The sequence below is a fragment of the Cupressus sempervirens genome, chromosome 5 (genome assembly GCF_028749045.1).
Source record: "Cupressus sempervirens isolate cs-2001-9-10 chromosome 5, ASM2874904v1, whole genome shotgun sequence".
Classification (NCBI taxonomy): Eukaryota; Viridiplantae; Streptophyta; class Pinopsida; order Cupressales; family Cupressaceae; genus Cupressus; species Cupressus sempervirens.
Window position 1 is genome coordinate 964,999,270 of NC_143122.1, and position 20,105 is coordinate 965,019,374.

General features: G+C 36.0%; 1 pseudogene; it reads left to right on the plus strand.

The window, feature by feature from the left end:
• The first annotated feature begins 6,919 nt into the window (after positions 1-6,919).
• LOC149559164 (beta-1,6-galactosyltransferase GALT31A pseudogene) lies at positions 6,920-7,593 on the plus strand (annotated as a pseudogene).
• Positions 7,594-20,105: the final 12,512 nt, after the last annotated feature.

Genomic DNA, 20,105 nt, shown 5'->3' on the forward strand with positions numbered 1-20,105 from the left:
TATATTTTAACTGATTTTTTGCTATTGTGGTGAGTTCAAATTAGGAATCAAAATTAGTTATTCTATCAAATATCTCAGATATTTTTTGCTTGTAGAGGCTAACTGATGAAGATCTTGATTCACCAATTGAGGGGAGAGATTAGAGAGTTGTTTTAATCTGTTGTGAAGGTTTTCCAAATGGATAGATGTCATGTTCAAATCAAATCCGAGAATGAACTCTTCTCCTATATCTTCCTCTCTTTCATCTTTTGTAAGGGTTCCAATTTTTGTCACGAGAAACCAATTGGTTCCAGTTCTTTAGAGAAAATTTTCTCATTACTGTGATACCAAATTTTGGATCCAGTTCTTGATGCATTCCCAATACTGAGACACCATTTCTTTCAGCATTTTCTCTCTTATGAACAACATTAAGAAGGTTAATATAGATAGTTTAGATCTATTAGGTTGTTTCATATTTTTCATTTCATGCATATGACTGTATAAGTTTCAAGGAAATTAATACAAACAATAGATGGTTGAGTTTCATTTTGAATCTTGTCTCCTTTATCAGTGAGCTTCAATGTTTTATGGTCTTTGAACAAAGAGGCTAGGTCATAGTTGCAATCCCTTAAGGTTGTATGTTGTTTCATTGTTGCTTATAACTCAAGGAGTTATGTAAATGCTTCAAATAATTCAACAAGGTTGCAAGTTTACTGATGGGGATATCATGTAAGAATGAGGTTTAGATTGAGCACAAATGTTTATTTACAAGGTAAATAGATAGATCGTATATCTGAATATATAAATAAGTATCACATATCCATATGTATGCATTTGATTTATGGATTTTCCCAATGGATTAAGCACTAGTCAGCTACAGGATCATTAAAGTTTTACTGCTGCATATTTGAGGGTTTGTTGAATTCAACATCTTTTAATCAAAATCAGTTTAGTTTTTCATGTTTGTAGTTGGCTAAAAGGAATTAACCCTCACTCAACTTATGAATTTCATAGATATGAATTTAGGAACTGTAGATCTAGGTTATTGCATGAGTTATTAGGAGATATAAGGAGTTTCCATCTGCAGTAAATAGTTTCAGGGATATGTTTTGCACTAGTATGATATCAATTGAATCTGAGGTCTACCGACCTAGGTCTTGCAGAGCCTGAAGTGGAAGAAGGGTCAAGCCTTATAGTTGGCCCAAGACTGCAGTTAGGGGCATTCATCATAGGAAGTTTCTAGCCTTAGATGCATTCATCTAGTTTCTTGGTCATTTTCAAAACTATTAAATCAGGAGCCAACAAAATGGTGACTCTGCTAGGGACTGTATTGAATCCGAGTGATAGACAAACTTTGAGAATTTAAAAGGAGATTCAATACAGCAGGACAAATGTGTGAAAATATTGTAGTAGTAAGTTAATTGATGTGTTTTCTAGTTTTCTTACTCAAATATCATGCACCCCAGTGATGCTTTGTTCGGGATAACAGTATATTTGAAGGATTGAGTGCAGATTGTGTTGCTACTAGGTTTTATTTTCACTCAATTCAGTTGGTTTTGGTTTTCAAAATATTGTTGTAATTTCAGAGTCAAAATTGTTTTAAAGTGGTTTCTCTCTTCAAGGTGTTTAAAGTTTTGCAAAGTTCTACAAGTTAAAAATCTAGTTCAAACCTGTCATATTATAATTCATGTTTTGAATCTTTCTCACAAATGTGAGTGGTGACTCTCTAAAGGATCTCTGCACCAGTGTATATCAGTTATGTATAAATGTTTTCAAAGAGTTTTCAATTGAATCAGGCATATCTGAAAGTTCTGTGAAGTTTCAAGAAAGAAGAGAGATCTATATAAGTTCTTGAATAATGAGTTTTAAAGTGTTGTTTGATCTCTTGTCATAAGATTTCTGAATGTAAAAATGAATCACAACAATGATTTCATTTAGTTCTCCTCAAGGAGATGGTGACTCTATAAGGATATGATCAGTGGTGTGAGGAATTGAGATTAGCACCAAGCCAATCAACCGATCAAGGTTTCAGCAGCAACACTAAAGGTATTTTATATTTTCATGTGATTCCTTTTCCATGAAAGTGAATTCTACATATGTGTTCTCGATCGAGTGAGTTTCAACACTAAGAGGAGGAGAATGATTTGATAAGTTTTATACATTTCATGAGAATAAGTTTTAGCTTGTTGTATTAAGTTTGTGAAGTGTATTTGAAGAGGTGAAAGTAGTAGAAGGTTGTATAGATCTGCTGCAAATTACAAATTAGAATTATTGGTGAATGAGTTTTGCGTCTTTCAAGAATGTCAAGTTTTCTTTCATCAAGTATGCATCCTGTTAGCACAGTTTCTTGGTCTATTTCTACCAAGCAGTATATGTTATTATGCTTTGATGGTATTCATGGTTTCCCAAATGTCATTCCTAATGATGTTAAATTTTTTTTTCCTAAGTTTAGTGGGAACCATTTTGCTTCAGCTAGTCATCATGTTGAATTGTTCAATGATTTGATGGGTGACTATGAGATTGCTCATGAAGACGTTCACATGAAACTATTTGTTCAAACCCTAAAAGGTGATGCTAAAGACTGGTTTTCTTTTCTACTAGCATGTTTCATTTCATCTTGGGGTGAGTTGCATTCCACCTTCATGGAGCGATTTGGAGAACAGGTAAGCATATCTAATTCTTATGACAAGTTTTTGAAGATTCATATTTATAGTGATGAACTTGTCCCTCAATTTAACATCAAATTTTCAAGAGTTTTGAATGAAATTCCTGAGAGTTATAGACCTGATGATCAAATGTGTTTAGCTATATATTTTGATGCATTTGACAAGAAAATGAATTATCTACTAAGGGATAAAGAACCACATACATTATATCAGGCTTTTATGAATGCTAGGGATATTGAGAATAATATGGAGTATGGATTGATTAGAGGTCATTTTGCTATGAATGATTACTGGTATAAGGGTCATGAAAGAAAATTTGAACATGGTGTTGATGCTTCAGTTTTAAATAAGCATATCAATACCCCTACTGTAGGTTTTAATCAAGTGGAAAATTCAAATCAGAATATGTGTACAAGTAAGGTTAGTTTGGTTACAAATGATGACACACATGTTCATGATGTTACAACAATAAGATATATTTTAGACTTTGATAAGGATCAACATTGTGGTGATTTTATGAATCAAGGTTTAGTTACAATAGTAAGTTCTTCTCATGATAATTATATGTATGATGATGTACTAATGCTTCAAATTTTGAGGATGCTGCACCTAAATCTTAGTCTTATGTAAGTGAGAAGGCTAGAAGTTATCTCTCTAATCACGAACTTGATGTTGCTAATCCAATATGTCATGGAGAGATAATACAAGATGGAGAATATAAATTACACTTATCTCAGTCACAGTCAGAAGAACAGAGTGCACATATTTCTAATGTTTCAGCAATAGATGGTAAGATGGATTCACTTGATCAGTTGGATATGCAAGAAATGCATTATCTTATTCATAGATTACATCATGTTGAGAATATTATTGAATCTGAAGTTGAAAGATAGTCATCTCAATATGAGTACGAAGAAGTTGAAAGTCATCTTTCAAGTGACAATGAAGTTGCTAATTCAATGTATTTTGAGGAAGCCTCATGTGAAGGCAATGATGAGAGAGGTTGCTCAAGTCAAGAAGAAGACAATGCTAGTACATGTTCATCTTCATGTGAATCAGATGCAAATTGGGAAGAAGAAAGCAATGACGTGAGTGAGTATTCTTATGTCAGTAAAGGTATGAGTTCTATTTCTAAATCTGAAACTGAAGTTTCATTTTAGAGTTATACAAGTTAACTAGATGTTGAAATTTGTGAAGAAGATTTGTCTACACAATATGAAGACAAAGAGATTATCCATAAAGATGGATTACCTAATTGTGTAGAGGAATATCTTGAGAATGAGTGTAGTGATAATCAACATACAAATGATTCTAAGGTTAATACATCAGCACCTATTGGTAAGATAAATGATGATTTGCTTGCAAGACATTTGAATCATCTACATGAAGACAATGAAAGTAACTTTGATTTGTATTCCACATGCTTCGTTGATGAAGTAGAAAGCGAGTCTACATGTAGTTCTGATTTTTCTTCACATGCTGAAAATATCCATGAAGATGAAATAGATAGTGAATTTAAAGTATATACTAATGCCTTATATGATGAAGGTTGTGATGATGATCAGCCTATGTTTTATCAAGATGTTCAACAAGGATCACTACATGGAGTTATTAACCCATTGTTTGAAGAAGGCATAGAAATTTCAGCTTTGGTTCAGGATGGGTTTAATGATGATACCTTGTCTTACTGTTGTGAGAAATCAGATTGTTCTTCTTTCAAATATGACAGTGAGTATGATCATGATGTTGCATCTGATTATGATAACAAGGTGTTTGATGAGACGATTATTGAAAATCTGCCTACACCTTGCAAAGATTTTTATGATGAATGTTTTAATATGACTAATCCATTTGCTGATTGTGAAGAATCATTGAGGGACTCTGGATTAGTTTCAAATTCTGACATTGATGATATATGTGAGTACAAGTTAGAGTGTTCATTTGAGTATCATTCGATTATGCATGAAGATACACATTTTATGGGTATGTGTGATTCATTTCCCTAAGTTGAGTATGAAGCCTTAGTATTCAAATTGGATAGCATGCATGAGTCATTAAATGAAGAGGATTTTCAGTTTCAATATAATATATTTAAGCATGCTGATCAATACTTTCATAATGAACAAGTTGTAGAAAATGAAGCTAGTTGTTATATGCATTATGAAAGTGAAGTTGTAGATTCAGTTTTACCAAAAGAGTTGATTCGTGATGCTAATTTGATTGGTGAAATTGATAGAAAGAATATTTCTAGCTTACCTCATGAGGAAAGGAATGAAAATCAAATATATGATAGAGGTAAAGGTTTTTGTTAGAGTTCGGTGGCCCAAGGTCATCGTTTGTAAATAGTAGAGGTAGTTGTTTTTTCTTTCAATAAAGCTGTTTGAAAGAGCTTTTGAAGTTAGGTGTGTGGTCTACTTCTACCAGAGATCTGAATCCTTGCCATGCATGCAAGGGACATACATCCCCAGACAGAGCCATTGTTGGGACTGAAAATTGCATGGTTACTTTTCAGTCACATATTGAAAATTTTGAAGAAATTAGGCCCTATGAAAGCTTTTGATGCACATGTACCTGGCTGTCAGTTTGAGGCCTAAAAGGTGTTTAATGCTTCTAACACCTATCATTCAGTATGTCCACATGTTCCATGATGATAAATTGATATTTCGAGCCATTCCGTGAAGTCTCATTTTGAGCTAGTGTCAAATCTATATTTTCACCTTAGTGTCAAACAGTGACAGGAAGCTGTGTTTTCCATTGAATGTCTCGCACCCAAAAAATATTTTTGATTCACTACTTTGGGAGTGTCTAGTGTCCACATCCAAGAACCTATGTTTCATATTTTGAGTCCATTTGACTAGGTTTTGAATCCCTCAAAGTTGGTCATTTAATATTGTCATGCTGATGCAATTAATTTAGAATTTTGGGAAGCCCTGTTTGACTAGTTATAACTTTGACCCAATTGACCAAAATGCTAAAATTACTTTTGTGTTGCATTGTAGATGTCGGAGACTTGTTATGTTTCAAGTTTCAGCTCATGACAAATTCGTTTGATTAGTTTTCAAATGCAATTCCAAACACAATTTCTATCTTTTTACTGGTGTCAGCATATGCAAATTTGTTGGAAGCCTTGTTTGTAATGTTATATCTCGAGATCCATGATAGGTGAGATCGAATGGATTGTACCATCCTATTGTCCACTAAAAATTCTTTAAGTGTGCTGATTTTCAAGTCATAACAAATCCGTTTGCACACTTTTCTAGGTCATTTCCATTTGCAAAAATTGTTATCTTGTCATTGTTTCTAGTCATGCAAATCCAAGTAGCCTACTTTGACCGCTTGCCATTTTTTCCCAATTATTTGTCACGAGCCCAAATTGTAGATCCATAATGTCCTCATGACAGAGAACCAACACCCCAATTTTTGTCTCCCCAAGTGTCAGTTTGCCTAGTTTTCAAAGCCAAATCCAAACCCATTTTATTGTTTTCTAACGTATTTACTTGCAGGTAATTCTGAGAAGGCAAATTTGACAGTCAATATCTTTTGATCCTGAATTCTTCATGAGACAAGATTTGACAGGGTGAAAATATGCAGAAGAGAGAATCAGTGTGTTAATTTTTAGAGCCCGATCAGAGGTTTGGGTTAGTTTTTAAGGCTAGCCAAAGGGCCTCCTGGCACAAAAGTGTCAGGTTGCAAAGGAGGATAAAATGAGTTTTAAATGTTGTTTCAATGATAGATTTTGTTTTCAATCAGTTTGAGATGCCAAATGGATTAATCTGAAGGATCAGTTGTCTGGAAACGAAATTTTTTTAGTCAGACCCACTTTGGGGCCCAACTAATCTCGTCAGAATGATAAGGCATTGTGGAATCTTCTAAGGGATAAATGGATTATAATGAATTTATTTTATCAAAATGTTATAATGTAGAGGCATGAACAAAAGACTAAAGAGAAGGTGGTGAGTTCTTTTAGATGAGTTGCACTATTTGTCAGCAAATTTTATGATCCTCTCTTCTGAAGTATTAGGCATTGCTAAGATTTTGTTGCAATCTAGGAAGAGAGAAATAGTGTTTTCTCGTGGGCATATGATTGAGATTAAGTTCCAATTTAACAGAGTTAATTCATTTACTTTCCCTCTAAAAATTGATAATGTTAAGAGGAATCTCATCCCAGATATGAGCTGCATGAATCGAGAGCGACACACTATGGAAGACATGCATAAAGTTTAAACCAAATGCCTTCTATGATCATAAAGAAATCATTTCGCTGATATAATTGGATGTGGATTGTTCCTGATTCAAGAAAAGAAATAGATTCTTATGTTAGAAAAGAACAACAACTACAACATCTTGAACTTGTAAATGATTGTGAGCAGAAAAGTAAGGAAACTAATATTCGGGAAAAGGATATATTTAGTCAAGTATCAAAATGGGATGTTGACTTCTATATTAAAGTTGATGATGATGTACATGTTAATTTGGGTATTCTTGGGACAACTCTAGCACGACAATGCTCAAAATTGCGTGTTTACATTGGCTATATGAAATTAAGACCTGTTCTTGCACAGAAAGGTGCCAAATATCATGAACCTGAATATTGGAAATTTGGTGAGGAGGGGATAAGTATTTCAGGCATGCAACTGGACAATTATATGTAATCTCCAAATATTTAGCAACCTATATATCCATCAACCTTCCGATTTTCCATAAATATGCCAATGAAGATGTTTCCTTGGGATCATGGTTTATTGGACTAGATGTTGAGCATATTGTTAATCAAAGCTTTTATTGTGGCACTCCTCCAGATTGTGAATGGAAGGCTCAAGCTGGAAATGCTTGTGTGGCATCTTTTGATTGGAGTTGTACTGGCATCTATAAATCAATTGAAAGGATGAAAGATGTGCATCAACATTGTGGTGAAGGGGATGGAGTAGTCTGGAGTGCAATTTTCTAATGTATTCCAGATGTTTTGAGTAGCTCCCATGCATAGATTGAATATGCTGAGGAAGAATGCCACCTGTTAGAGCATAGCATCAATGGAACCCGCAAAATGGAGCCACCAAGTTTTAAAAGGGGAACCCATAGATGCATTAGGAAAAACCAAAATGCCATCTGCAGTGTCTGGCAAACAAAAAACCCACATCTAGATAGATAGTTAAATAAAGAACCAATGCCATGTTATCGCAACAGACATACACCAATGAAGATGGGATTTTATAGAGGAATTAATCTCTGTTATGGCATCCAAACAACAACGTAGTGACCCATCCAAGAAAATCCACCTACCTGGTAAATAAACATAGCATCCCAAAATTAATTGCAAACCACCCAATGTTGAAAAGGAGCAACCAACTGCTCTTAAATGCAACAAACTGAAAGAGACCAAGCCGCAGGGTAGTAGGAGGGGGTAGACACCCGCTTGCAAGCGTAGTAGGATAAAAACCCATGCATTCAATAGAGAGGCCATGCAAAAAAGTAATCCAAGATGCCATGTATAGAAGCACACGTCAGAATAGGGGGTGGTCATAGCAGATGCGATAGAATTGGAAGTTTAAAGGCAAAGAAGTTATAAAAGAAAATGAGAAAAGGTGCTCACCCAAGCAGGGTACCCCATGCACGCCAAGAAGGGAAGAGGGAGCTGCTAGCCACAGTCAAAGGGATAAATTAGTATATCCCACATTGGCACCGTGGTAAAAGTTTTACCTTTTTAAATACTCCTGTGCTCCTCAATCTCAAATGTCTTAGAGACATGCACTTTTGAAGCACCAACCATGCATGTAGGGCCTGTGTCAACCAACTAGGTGTAAAGATTGAAGACCAAGTTAGAGTATTTTGACTTGCATATGCCTAGGAAGCAAAAATGAAAGTTTTATTATCTTACGCCCAACGTAAGGTTAGAAGTGGGAGGTGCAAAGCTTTGTGTTGCTCCAAAATTGATCATCTTGTATGAGCGTAAGACATAATTTAAAGGCTATTGGTGGTACATTGATGCCCATGTGGGTGTAAAAGGAAGTATTAAAACATTCAACCACTCGTAAGAACATAAAACAAATTTTCAAGAGTCCCAGGGTCACGTTCATTATGAGGCGTGAGGATGTAAAGGGAAATGAGTGTGAGAACATAAAAGAAAATTTTGAAGCTTTCAGTGGTTCAAAAATGGAGTTCTCGTATGAACATACAAGGTGAGGTTGAACGTATAAGTGTAAATGGAGATGAGAAGGGGTCTTGGGGCTACAAGATATGAGAAATATTAATAAAATATCAATATGCATAAAGATGTGAGTGCCCGTGAGGATGTAAGCAAGGTTTGGGAATGATGGAAAAAAGGATTAATTAATATTAATTATTTCAAATTGCTGTGGCCAATAGATGATTAACACATGGCATCACAAGATTGGAGAGTATAAAGGCAGATCAAAAATGAAGATTCAAGGAAGATCAATGCATATGATGAAAGATTTGAAGTATTAAAAGTTTTTATATAGTTTTAACTATATAACTTTTAAAAAAATTTATTTTAAAAGTTTTGATTCAGTCCAAGGGCCTAATTTTCAAATGGCCATAATAGGGGCATTTTTTTTCTGAATTAGGTAGTGCAGTTGGAACTAGGAAGAAGTAAATTATCCAGTTTTGAGGTCAGGTTTTGCAGAGTAGTTCATCGGTTTGAGTTATAGTCAGTTTTTTTTTTTTGGGGCATTCTCAGTGTAAGGGGCAGAGTTCATTATGGAGAATCAAAATCAGTTGGGGAACATATATTGATGTCTGTTGATGCTAAAATAAATTCTAGAAAAGTGTGCATGCTTCTAGAATTCATATTTTAACTAATGTTTTGATGTTGTGGTGAGTTCAAATCAGGAATCAAAATCAGTTATTCTATCAAATATATCAAATATTTTGTGCTTGTAGAGGCTAAATGATGAAGATCTTGATTCACCAGTTGAGGGGAGAGATTAGAGAGCTATTTTAACCTATTGAGAAGGTTTTCCAAATGGACAGATGTCATGTTCAAATCAAATCCAGGAATGAACTATTCTCCTATATCTTTCTCTCTTTCATCTTTTGTAAGGGTTCCAATTTTTGTCATGGAGAAAGCAGTTGGTTCTAGTTCTTTGGAGAAAATTTTCTCATTACTGTGATACCAGATTTTGGATCCAGTTCTTGATGAATTCCCAATACTGAGACACGATTTCTTTTAGCATTTTCTCTCTTATGAACCTTAAGAAGGTTAATACAGATAGTTCAAATCTATTAGGTTGTTTCATGTTTTTCATTTCATGCATATGACTGTATAAGTTTCAAGGAAATTAATACAAACACAGATGGTTGAGTTTCATTTTGAATCTTGTCTCCTTTATCAATGAGGTTCAATGTTGTATGGTCTTTGAACAAAGAGCCTAGGTCATAGTTGTAGTCCCTTAAGGTTGTATGTTGTTTCATTGTTGCTTATAACTCAAGGGGTTATGTAAATGCTTTAGAGAATTCAACATGGTTGCAAGTTTACTAATGGGGATATCATGTAAGAATGAGGTTTAGATTGAGCATAGATGTTTATTTACAAGTAAATAGATAGATTGTATATTTGAATATATAAATAAGTATCAGATATCCATATGTATGCATTTGATTTATGGATTTTCCCAATAGATTAGGCACTGGTCAACTATAGGATCATTAATGTCTTACTGCTGCATATTTGAGGCTTTGTTGAATTCAACATCTTTTAATCAAAATTAGTTCAGTTTTTCATGTTTTGTAGTGGGCTGAAAGGAATGAACCCTCACTCAACTTGTGAATTTCATAGATCTACATTTAGCTACTATAGATCTGGGTTATTGCATGAGTTATTAGGAGATATAAGGGGTTTTCATCTGCAGTAAATAGATTTAGGGATATGTTTTGCATTGGTATGATATCAATTGAATCTGAGGTCTACCCGCCTAGTTCTTGTAGAGCTTGAAGTAGAAGAAGGGTCAAGCCTTATAGTTGGCCCAAGACTGCAGTCAGGTGCATTCATCATAGGAAGTTGCTAGCCTTAGATGCATTCATCTGGTTTCTTGGTCATTTTCAAAACTGTTAAATCAGGGGCCAACAGGGGAGAAATGGTATGACGAGGTAGGAGATAGGATACAAGGAGATGAGGTAGAAAGGGACAATTGTGATAGGAAAAGACATGGGGTGGATAGAAAAAAATAAGACAAGGAGATGAGGGTAATACATGAAGTAGATGCCAAGAGAGATTGTAAGAGGTAAAGAAACATGGGATAATGAGAGTGGGTGTTAATAATAGGAGGTGATGAAAAACATAGAGAGAGATAGGGGAGAGAAGAGGGAGAGGGCAAGAGACATGAGATAGACATAGAGAGATAATTTTAGAGATAAAGAGGCATGAGGGAGGGGAGATGTGTGTGTGTGAGAGAGAATGGGATATAGGGAGAGAGGGAGACAAGGTTAACATAGAGAGATATTGTTAGAGAGAGAGAGAGAGAGAGAGAGAGAGAGAGAGATGACAATACAAATGTATATGGTAATAAGGTTAGAAATGGTATGAGGAGATAGGAGATATGATACGTGAAGATGAGGTAGAAAGGGACAATTGTGATAGGGAAAGAGATGGGGTATATAGAAACAAAATAAGATAAGGAGATGAGGGTAAGACATGAAGTAGACACCAAGAGAAATTGTGAGAGGTAAAGAAAAATGAGAAAATGAAAGTGGGTGGTAGTAATAGGAGGGGATGATAAAGATAGAGAGAGATAGGGTGAGAAGAGGGAGAGGGCGAGAGAGATGAGATATCCATAGAGAGATAATTTTAGAGATAACAAGGCATGAGGGAGGGGAGATGTGTGTATGTTTCTGAGAGAGAGAGAGAGAGAGAGAGAGAGAGAGAGAGAGAGAGAGAGAGAGAGAGAGAGAGAGAGATGATGATGATAGAAATATATATGGTTTTTAGGGGATAAATGGTATGAGGGGTTAGGAGATAGGATACATGGAGATGAGGTAGAAAGGGAAAATTATGTTAGTGAAAAAGATGGATTAGATATAAAAAAATAAGACAAGGAGATGAGGGTAAGACATGAAGTAGACACCAAGAGAGATTATGAGAGATAAAGAAACATGAGGCAATGAGAGTGGGTGGTAATAATAGGAGGGGATGACAAATATAGAGAGAGATAGGGAAGAAAATATGAAAAGGAAAAGAGACATGAGATAGACATAGAGAGAGAATTTAAGAGATAAAGAGGCATGACATGGGGGAGATGTGTGTGTGCATTCATGTGTGTGTGTGTGTGTGTGTGTGTGTGTGTGTGTGTGTGTGCACGCGTGTGTGTGTGTGTGTGTTTGTGTGTGTGTGAGAGAGAGAGAGAGAGAGAGAGAGAGAGAGAGCATAGGAAGATATTGTGAGAGGAGGAAGGGGAGAGCATTAAAGTGATAAATTAGGGTAATAAGCCATCTTTTGCTTCTTCAATTCTTGTCTAAATTTTAATAAGGTTCACCTCCCTTATCAAATATTCAATGAATACACTCTCTTAAACAAAGATTACTTTTAACCAGAAAGTAATAAGGCATCTATTCTTGGGTAGGGCGATAATCAAATAAACAACAACTAAGTAAAATATACATTCTACAAAGAAAAAGGAATTCACAGTCCCTCCATTAATGACCATTCAAGAAAGATACAAAATAGATAAATTATCTAAATTACACACAATATATGCACTTTAACGGTAGAAAAAGATCCCACAATTCAATATTGATCTAATCAGAAACCAATTAGTGAACCATTCAAAGCATAAAACTTTCAAATATATTTATAGAACCTTTTTCATTCAAAAAAAATCTTGTTCTTGCATATAACTGGAAATTCAAAATATTTGCATAATAACTAAACCAAAAACTAGATTATAGTTCATAGTATGATTCCAATAAAAAACTCCCAACCCCTACACTACTGATTTTCTAGCTTAAACAGAGTAATGTCCAAGAATCTCCATCAAAACCCAATTCTTGGACAGTTAAAAAGAAGTTAAAATAACCAAGTTTTAATGGGTGTGCAGACCCGGGAAGCAACTGATTATAAGTTTAAACTTAAACAAGAAACATAAGGCAAAGGATTCTCAAAGAGAATCATCATCCTTCTTTTTTAGCAACTCTTCCTCTTCCTCATCCTCGTCCTAGTTGGAAGGTCCTTGTGCGAGTTTCCAGACTCTGTATGTGCCTATGAATTCTGACATGGCATTCTTGTTCGGGCTCTTTATGCTCTACAGGAGGTTTTTCCATGTGTCCCTATCCTATTTCATTTTAGTAATGCTATCTAGGTACTCTAAGAGTTTTTGGTTGCACATGTTGATCATAGTTTCTACCTTAGTGATTCTGGTAAGATCTGTTGTGGTTAGATCAGTTCCATCTTTGATTGTGTTGAGGGGTTATTCATATTGTTTAACCAATGCATCTATATTTGAACCCCCTTCTTTGAAAGGCACCATATGAGTCAAACTAGTAGCTTGCAAGTCCTTATTCACACCATCTTGAATTGTTTTGAACTCCTTATCAAAAAGATTGTATAGGAGAAATGGTTGAACTATAGTTAGTGTAATAATTTGCCTTTGGGAAATATTCTCCCAAGATCAAGAGGCTCAAACAAAAGCACAAGAATAGACCAAAGTATGATCAATATAATAATGAGAATGCTCTCTCTAATGTACAATACACACTAGGGGTGCCTGTATATAAAGGCCTCTGAGATGCATCTAGAATGTGTCTAGAAGGAACTAGGAGATAAGCATGACAACTAAGCACATGTCCTCCATTGTGCATGAATGAGAGGATAAGTATGATAAGGTATCACACACATAAAGATGTTGTAGACACCATGTGCTTAATTAGAGTGCTAACTCCTATGGTGTAGACACCATGTGCATAAACTATTAGTGTAGTTTTTTTGTTTTTCCTATTTTGCTAGGTTTTTCCTACACTTTTAATAATCTCGCTTAGGTTAATAAAGCATGTCTTATTAGGTCAATGGTTGTGAGGTGTCACCTTCCTACATGTGAGCATCCATTAGCTATCTTGGGAAGATACTTTTCTATCTTTAGTCCGATAGATGGTTGGTCCTCATTGGTTGGTGTTGCCACCTCCTCCCTCTTCCTAGCCTATATAAGCATGCTACCTGACTTGTATTTGTATCTCTTGTTTTTGCATCCTCTTAATGCTATTTTGCTTCCAGCATTTGCATTACTCTCTTGGAGACTAACTCTATGATGCTATTTTGATTTTGTATCATTTGCATTCATAGTTTAGATATTTACTCTTTGCACTAGTTTTTTGGGTTATTAATCTTTTCAGATTCTAACATAAACGAGGTGCAAACTCCTATGTTGTTAACATGACAACTCACAAGAGTATGCATACTCCTAGGTGACTAACTAAATAATAATAAAATATTCATTAACCTAAGTAAACTTAAGTAAAGTGTAAATAGTAGATACTTATTTACACCAACACCCCAACTTAAGTGCAACCTAGGGGAATGCACTTAAGCTTATGAATGTATGATGGGTCCTGGCTACTAGGCCATTTTAGGTACCCATGTACAAAAGCAATGCTCTACATACAATGATGCAATGCAATCTCTCATAAAGAAAAAAAAGAGGGAAAACCTCATGGGAAAAACCCTCCTCCAAAAAGAGAGATATGTACAATAAAGAAGATGAGAAAGAAGAAGACCTTAGAAGAGGAAAAAATCCCTCCCAGAAGAAAGAAAAGAGAAGTCAAGGGACTCCCCTTTCTGCAACATCTCGCACCCCCAAGTGATCTCACAAATGAGTATACTTGATCTCGATGAAGGGTTTGGTGAAGATACTGGCTACCAGATCTGTTGTAGAAAAGTATTGTAATGCAATGATCTCCTGATATATCAGCTCTCTAATGTTGTGCATATGAACCTTGGTGTGCTTGGTTCATTGATGTTGAACTGGATGCTTAGAGATCTCAATAGCACTTTGATTGTCATAATGAATAACTATAGGTTTAGGTAGATCAAATCCAAACTCATCCAAGATATATTGTAACCAAAGAGCCTCTATAGCTACATTGAAAGATCCTTGATACTTAGCCTCTATGGAAGAAAGGGAAACATTATTTTTCTTCTTACTCTGCCAACAAATAGGGCCGAAACCAAGGTGAAATATATAACCTGAAGTAGACTTACGAGAATCTAGGTCCCCTGCATAGTATGAGTCTGTATATCCAACCAACTAAAGTCGTGTACCTACTAAATAATGTATCCCATGTGTATGTGTACCCTATATGTAGTGTAAAATGAGCTTGGAAGCCTTCCAATGAAGCTCATGTGGCTCTTGCATGAAGTGAGAAACCAAGCCAACTACAAATGCTATATCAGGGTGAGTATGTGTCAAGTAGATAAGGCTTCCAACTAACTATCTATACAATGTAGCATCAGCAAGTGGAGTGGTACACTTGGCCTCTAGCTTAACACATGAAAGAAAGGGAGTAGGAGCAAGCTTGCAGTCACTCATGTGAAAGTGAGAAAGCAAGTCAAGAGCATACTTGGGCTGATAAAGTGTAATACCTATTGAAGACTATGTGATCTCAATACCAAGGAAGTAGTGTAGCAAACCCAAGTCTGCCATAGCAAATCTATCTTGTAGAGAGGTCTTGACACTGTCAATGATTGATGAAGTGCTCCATGTAATGATCAAGTCATCTACATAAAGCACGAGTATTAAGTGTGAGTTATCCCTCTAAAGAATGTAGAATTTTGAATTAGAATGACACCTAGTGAATCCTGCTAAGAGTAGGAAGGAATTAATCTTGGCATACCAAGCCTGAGGAGCCTACTTAAGACCATAGATAGACTTCTTCAATCTACAAACCATAGTAGAATTATGTACAAACCCTTGTGGCTACTCCATATAAATCTCCTTATGAAGATCACCATTCAAAAAGGCACTTTCACATCCATCTGGTGTACAACCCAACCATGAGCTATAACAATAGCTAGTGTCAGGTGAATGGAGTTCATCTTGGTGACTAGTGCAAAAGTCTCTGTATAGTCAATACCTAAAACTTGCAAGAAACCTTTGGCTACTAGTCTGGCCTTATGCTTATCCACACTTCCATCCACTACAAATTTGGTTTGATAGATCCACTTACATTGAACCACCTTTCTTCCCTTAAGAAGGGGAACTAAGTCCCAAGTGTTGTTTTTCATCAAAAAGTTATATTCTTCCTCCATAGCCTTGTCCCATTCTGGAATACTTAATGCTTCCTTAAATGACTATGGATCTAAAGCAATGGCTATATATGCATGTGGAAATGACTTGTGTTGTGACCTAGTCCTCCGAGTGTCTAAAGGAATACCCACCAATGAACCTGTTGAATCAAGAGTCTGTTGTGCCCAATGAGGTTTAGTGGAAGAAGAAGGAATATCCTCAATTGCGTGTGGACCCTGCGAAGGTGGTGGCCTACAAGTGAAGGTTGAAGGAATCTCATCTTTTGAGTCACTATCATCACTATGATCACTATCCATGAAGGAGGAAGAAGGAGGAGTTGAAGAAACCAAACTTGGACAAGTCTGTTCAAAGTGAACACTCCTCTCATAAAAGATTTCATGAATCTCTAGATCCATGAGTTTGTATGCCTTAAGATGGTAAGGATATCTAGCAAATATGCATGGTTTTCTTTGAGGTTCTAATGCCTTTTTCTTTTGTGGAGGTATCCTTGCACATGCTGGACAACCAAAAACTTAGTATTTCTTTACACTTGGTTTTCTACCATGCCATGCCTCAAAAGGTGTAATTCCATCTAAGGCCTTATGCAGACTTCTGTTTTGAATGTAATTGGCACAACACATGGCTTTTTACCAAAACACTTGATCTAGAGACTTATGTTGAAGCATACAAGTGGTCATTTCCTTAAGGATTCTATTCTTTCTTTCAATGACACTATTCTACTATGGTGTGTATGCAACTAAATGCTGAAGATCAATACCCTCATGAGTGCAAAAGTCTATGAGCTTGGAGTTGACATATTCCCTGCCATTATCTGTTCATAGAATCTTGATGGCTTTCCCTGATTTTTTTTCAACTTGAGCTTTGAAGATGATGAACTTGTCAAATACTTCACTCTTATGAGCTAGGAAAAAGGCCCAAGTGTATCATGAAAAGTCATTAATAAAGGTTAGAACATAGCGGGCCTTACCAAAAGATGGTACTAGAAAAGGGCTAGCTACATCACTATGAACTAATTTAAGAACAATAGTTGCCTTCCAAGACTTCCCGTTGTCATATTTGTCTTCGAGATGCTTATGTGCTTCACAACTTGGACATACACCCTCTAAATACTTGACTTGAGGTAGAGCAATGACCATATCCTTGTTGCTAAGTTGTTGAAGGCAGCGATAATTAAGATGTCCAAATCTCTTGTGCCATAGTTTACTTTGTGTATTTGAATGAATCAACAAGGCAAGGGAAGTGGACTTAGGCACAAACTGTGAGAAAGAATAAAGTCTTGTCTCATGATTTTCCTTTCCAACCGCCACCATAGAATCATCTTTGAGATTTTTCACCACAACTGTATTAGGGAGGAAATCTACTTTTTTGCCACATCCATAGTGAGTTATCTAGTAGATGGAGAGAAGGTTGGTGCTAAGGTTAGGAACATGAAGAACATCCTTGAAGATGCCATTGTCTAACTCAACATTTCCTTTCCCTTCTACTTCAACTTGAGTGTCATTTCCCACATAGATGTAAGGTACATTTGATGGTCTCAAACAGGAAAATTGCTCCCTTGAAGCACCCATATGATGTTTGCTCCTGAATCAAGGACCCATTCCTCAACATTGTTTGTACTTGCAACTAAAGCTTGTCCCTTACCTTTTGAAGTGGTTGAAGATCCCTTATCCTTATATGCATTTGGTACATCAATTTTGCATTTCCTCATTAAGTTGACCAATTCATCAATCTGCTTATCCTTGCACTCATGTTCATCATGACCATTCTTCTTACAATACGAACAAGTTTTCTTCTCCTTCTTGTTGGAATTGTTCCCCTTTTGATTATTTTTGGAAGAAGACTTCCCTTGTTGTGAAGAATATTGTTGAGTGGAAGAAGATTGATTTGAGGAAGATTGTTGTTTTGAGGAGGATTGTTGTGTGTCATCTTGTGGCTTAGCCTTCCACTACTTCTATTTCTTGTTGGAGTTTTTACCACTCAAATTCCCTTCATTTTCTCCAAGACTTTGGTCTTGGAGGACTAGAGAATTCCCATACTCACTTGATTATCATGTTCTAAGACTAGCATTTCTGAAAATTTCTCGAATGAAGGCTTAATGTAGGCACTACCCATCATTAGTTTGTGAGTATTAAAACTGGAAACAAAGGGAGTATATTTAGGTGGAAGATGAGTCATGATATGTTTGACCATCTTTCCATCCTTGATGGGTTCACCACAATCCTTAAGTTGTGCTCTATAATTGTCTACTTGGGTAAGATAGTCTTTGTTGGTGTCAACATTCCTAGGATCCAACTTGAAAAGTTTATCCTCAATAGTACAAGCCATGTATTCATCTACTATCCCATACAAAGCTTCAAGTTTAGCCCAAACCTCTGTTGGATTGGTAAGCTTCCTAATGTGATACTTGACAGGATCTAAGATATGTTTCAACAAGGTTCCTAGGGCCATCTCTTATTTGGATTTCCAGTCTTCTTTCCGAGCTTCATCAGCATCATCAGGAGGTTTCTTTGTTGCACCAATAACATAACACAGTAAACCTTTTTCTACCAATGGTTCCGTAATGTTTTCTTTCCAAGTAGCATAATTATGTGGAGTTAACTTTGAAAAAGAACCCATAATGCAATAGCACAAGATCAAGGAGACACAATACACAATACACACACACCCCCTTTTCACTCAATCAAGAAATCCCCCCCCCCCCCCCCCCCCAAATGAATGATTTTGGCACTTTATAAGTAGTGCATTTACAATAGGTCACTTGTCAAAATGGACAAACTGGGCTTCTAATTTTTCTAATTACAACTCCTTAATAAAGTACAAATCTATAACTTTACAATGTAGCTCAAAGATACAACAATTGTGAGGCAATACAATGCAAAATAGGACCTATTTATGAAAGTGGTTTTTTTTCCACCCAAGCCTACAATTAGATAGTAGATCTAGAAAGTAGACTAAAAAATATGCACTTTCAAAAAAAATAGAACTTGAAAAGGAGTCCAGATAAGCTTGTACGATGTGTTTGAAGTTTCAAAATGTAGGATTGGATAGGTATAGTCACCAAAAAATGCTATTTCTAACAAATCCATGCACCAAAACTAGAAAAGATCTACACCATTAAAAAGTTCAAAAAATTCTACCCAAAATTTAAAAAAATTGCACCTGATTTGGAGTATGGATGTCCAAGTTATGGCCTCTCAAAGTCGGGCTACCAAATCAAAACTACTTCTAAAGAGGGTTCTAGAGAAGAAAACAGGATGTTAAATTTGATGGTCAAACAACATTGTAGTTGTTCAAAATTTCCTCTGAATGATAGTTAACTGATCATCAAATTTAAGACAGTAGTTTGCTGACATTAATAAAACATAGGTCCTTGCGAACGTGGTGATGATGTCACCTATACAGTTGATGATATCATCACATACGAAACTGTATGGACTTGGCAGACATGTTAGGGTGACATGGTAGTCATATGCTAATGTGGATTCCATGTATGCACTGATTGGATGGTACAGAACTCCATGTTGTATTCCATGTGTTGGCTGTCTGCGTCACTTGCTAAGTGGACAAGGTCCACGTGGTAGTCTGATGTGGTTCGCGAAGCCATGTGGTAGACATAATCATTACCCATGGATGAACCAACTATTGATGTGTTTCTTGTGCACAGGGCGTTCCTTTAATCCATGTGGACTACGTGCAGTGATTGTGCCAGATGCGTGGCAGATGAGTTGTCACCACGTGGAACTTGCGGGTGGAAATGCCAGCGTCGGTCAATTTTTTGGTCGCTAGAAGCACTTTAAATGATGCCAGTGAACTACTAGTTATCCCATATCAGTGGGTATTCAAACTCATAGGCAATTCATAAAGAATACTGCCAAGAGCAATAGCAAAGAAGATCATCCACTTGGTGGAAAGTCTTGGTCGTCAATTAGGTGGGTAGTCGGCCGATTTGTCAGATTTGGTGATTGCCCAAAAAATTGATGATGTCACCAAATTTGGTCAGCTAGCCCATTGGATTTAGTTGCCAAAAAATGAATTGATACTGCTAGATTAATTAGAATATTCTGCCAAATATTCTCTGTAGGGACGGGGTATGACTACCTGATTCTACAAAAAAAATTCTTGGCAAACCAAACGGGGCAAAAAATTCAAAAAAAAATCCGAAATTATAAAATTAAACAAATCTGAAAATTAATTGAATAGATTGAATGATGAC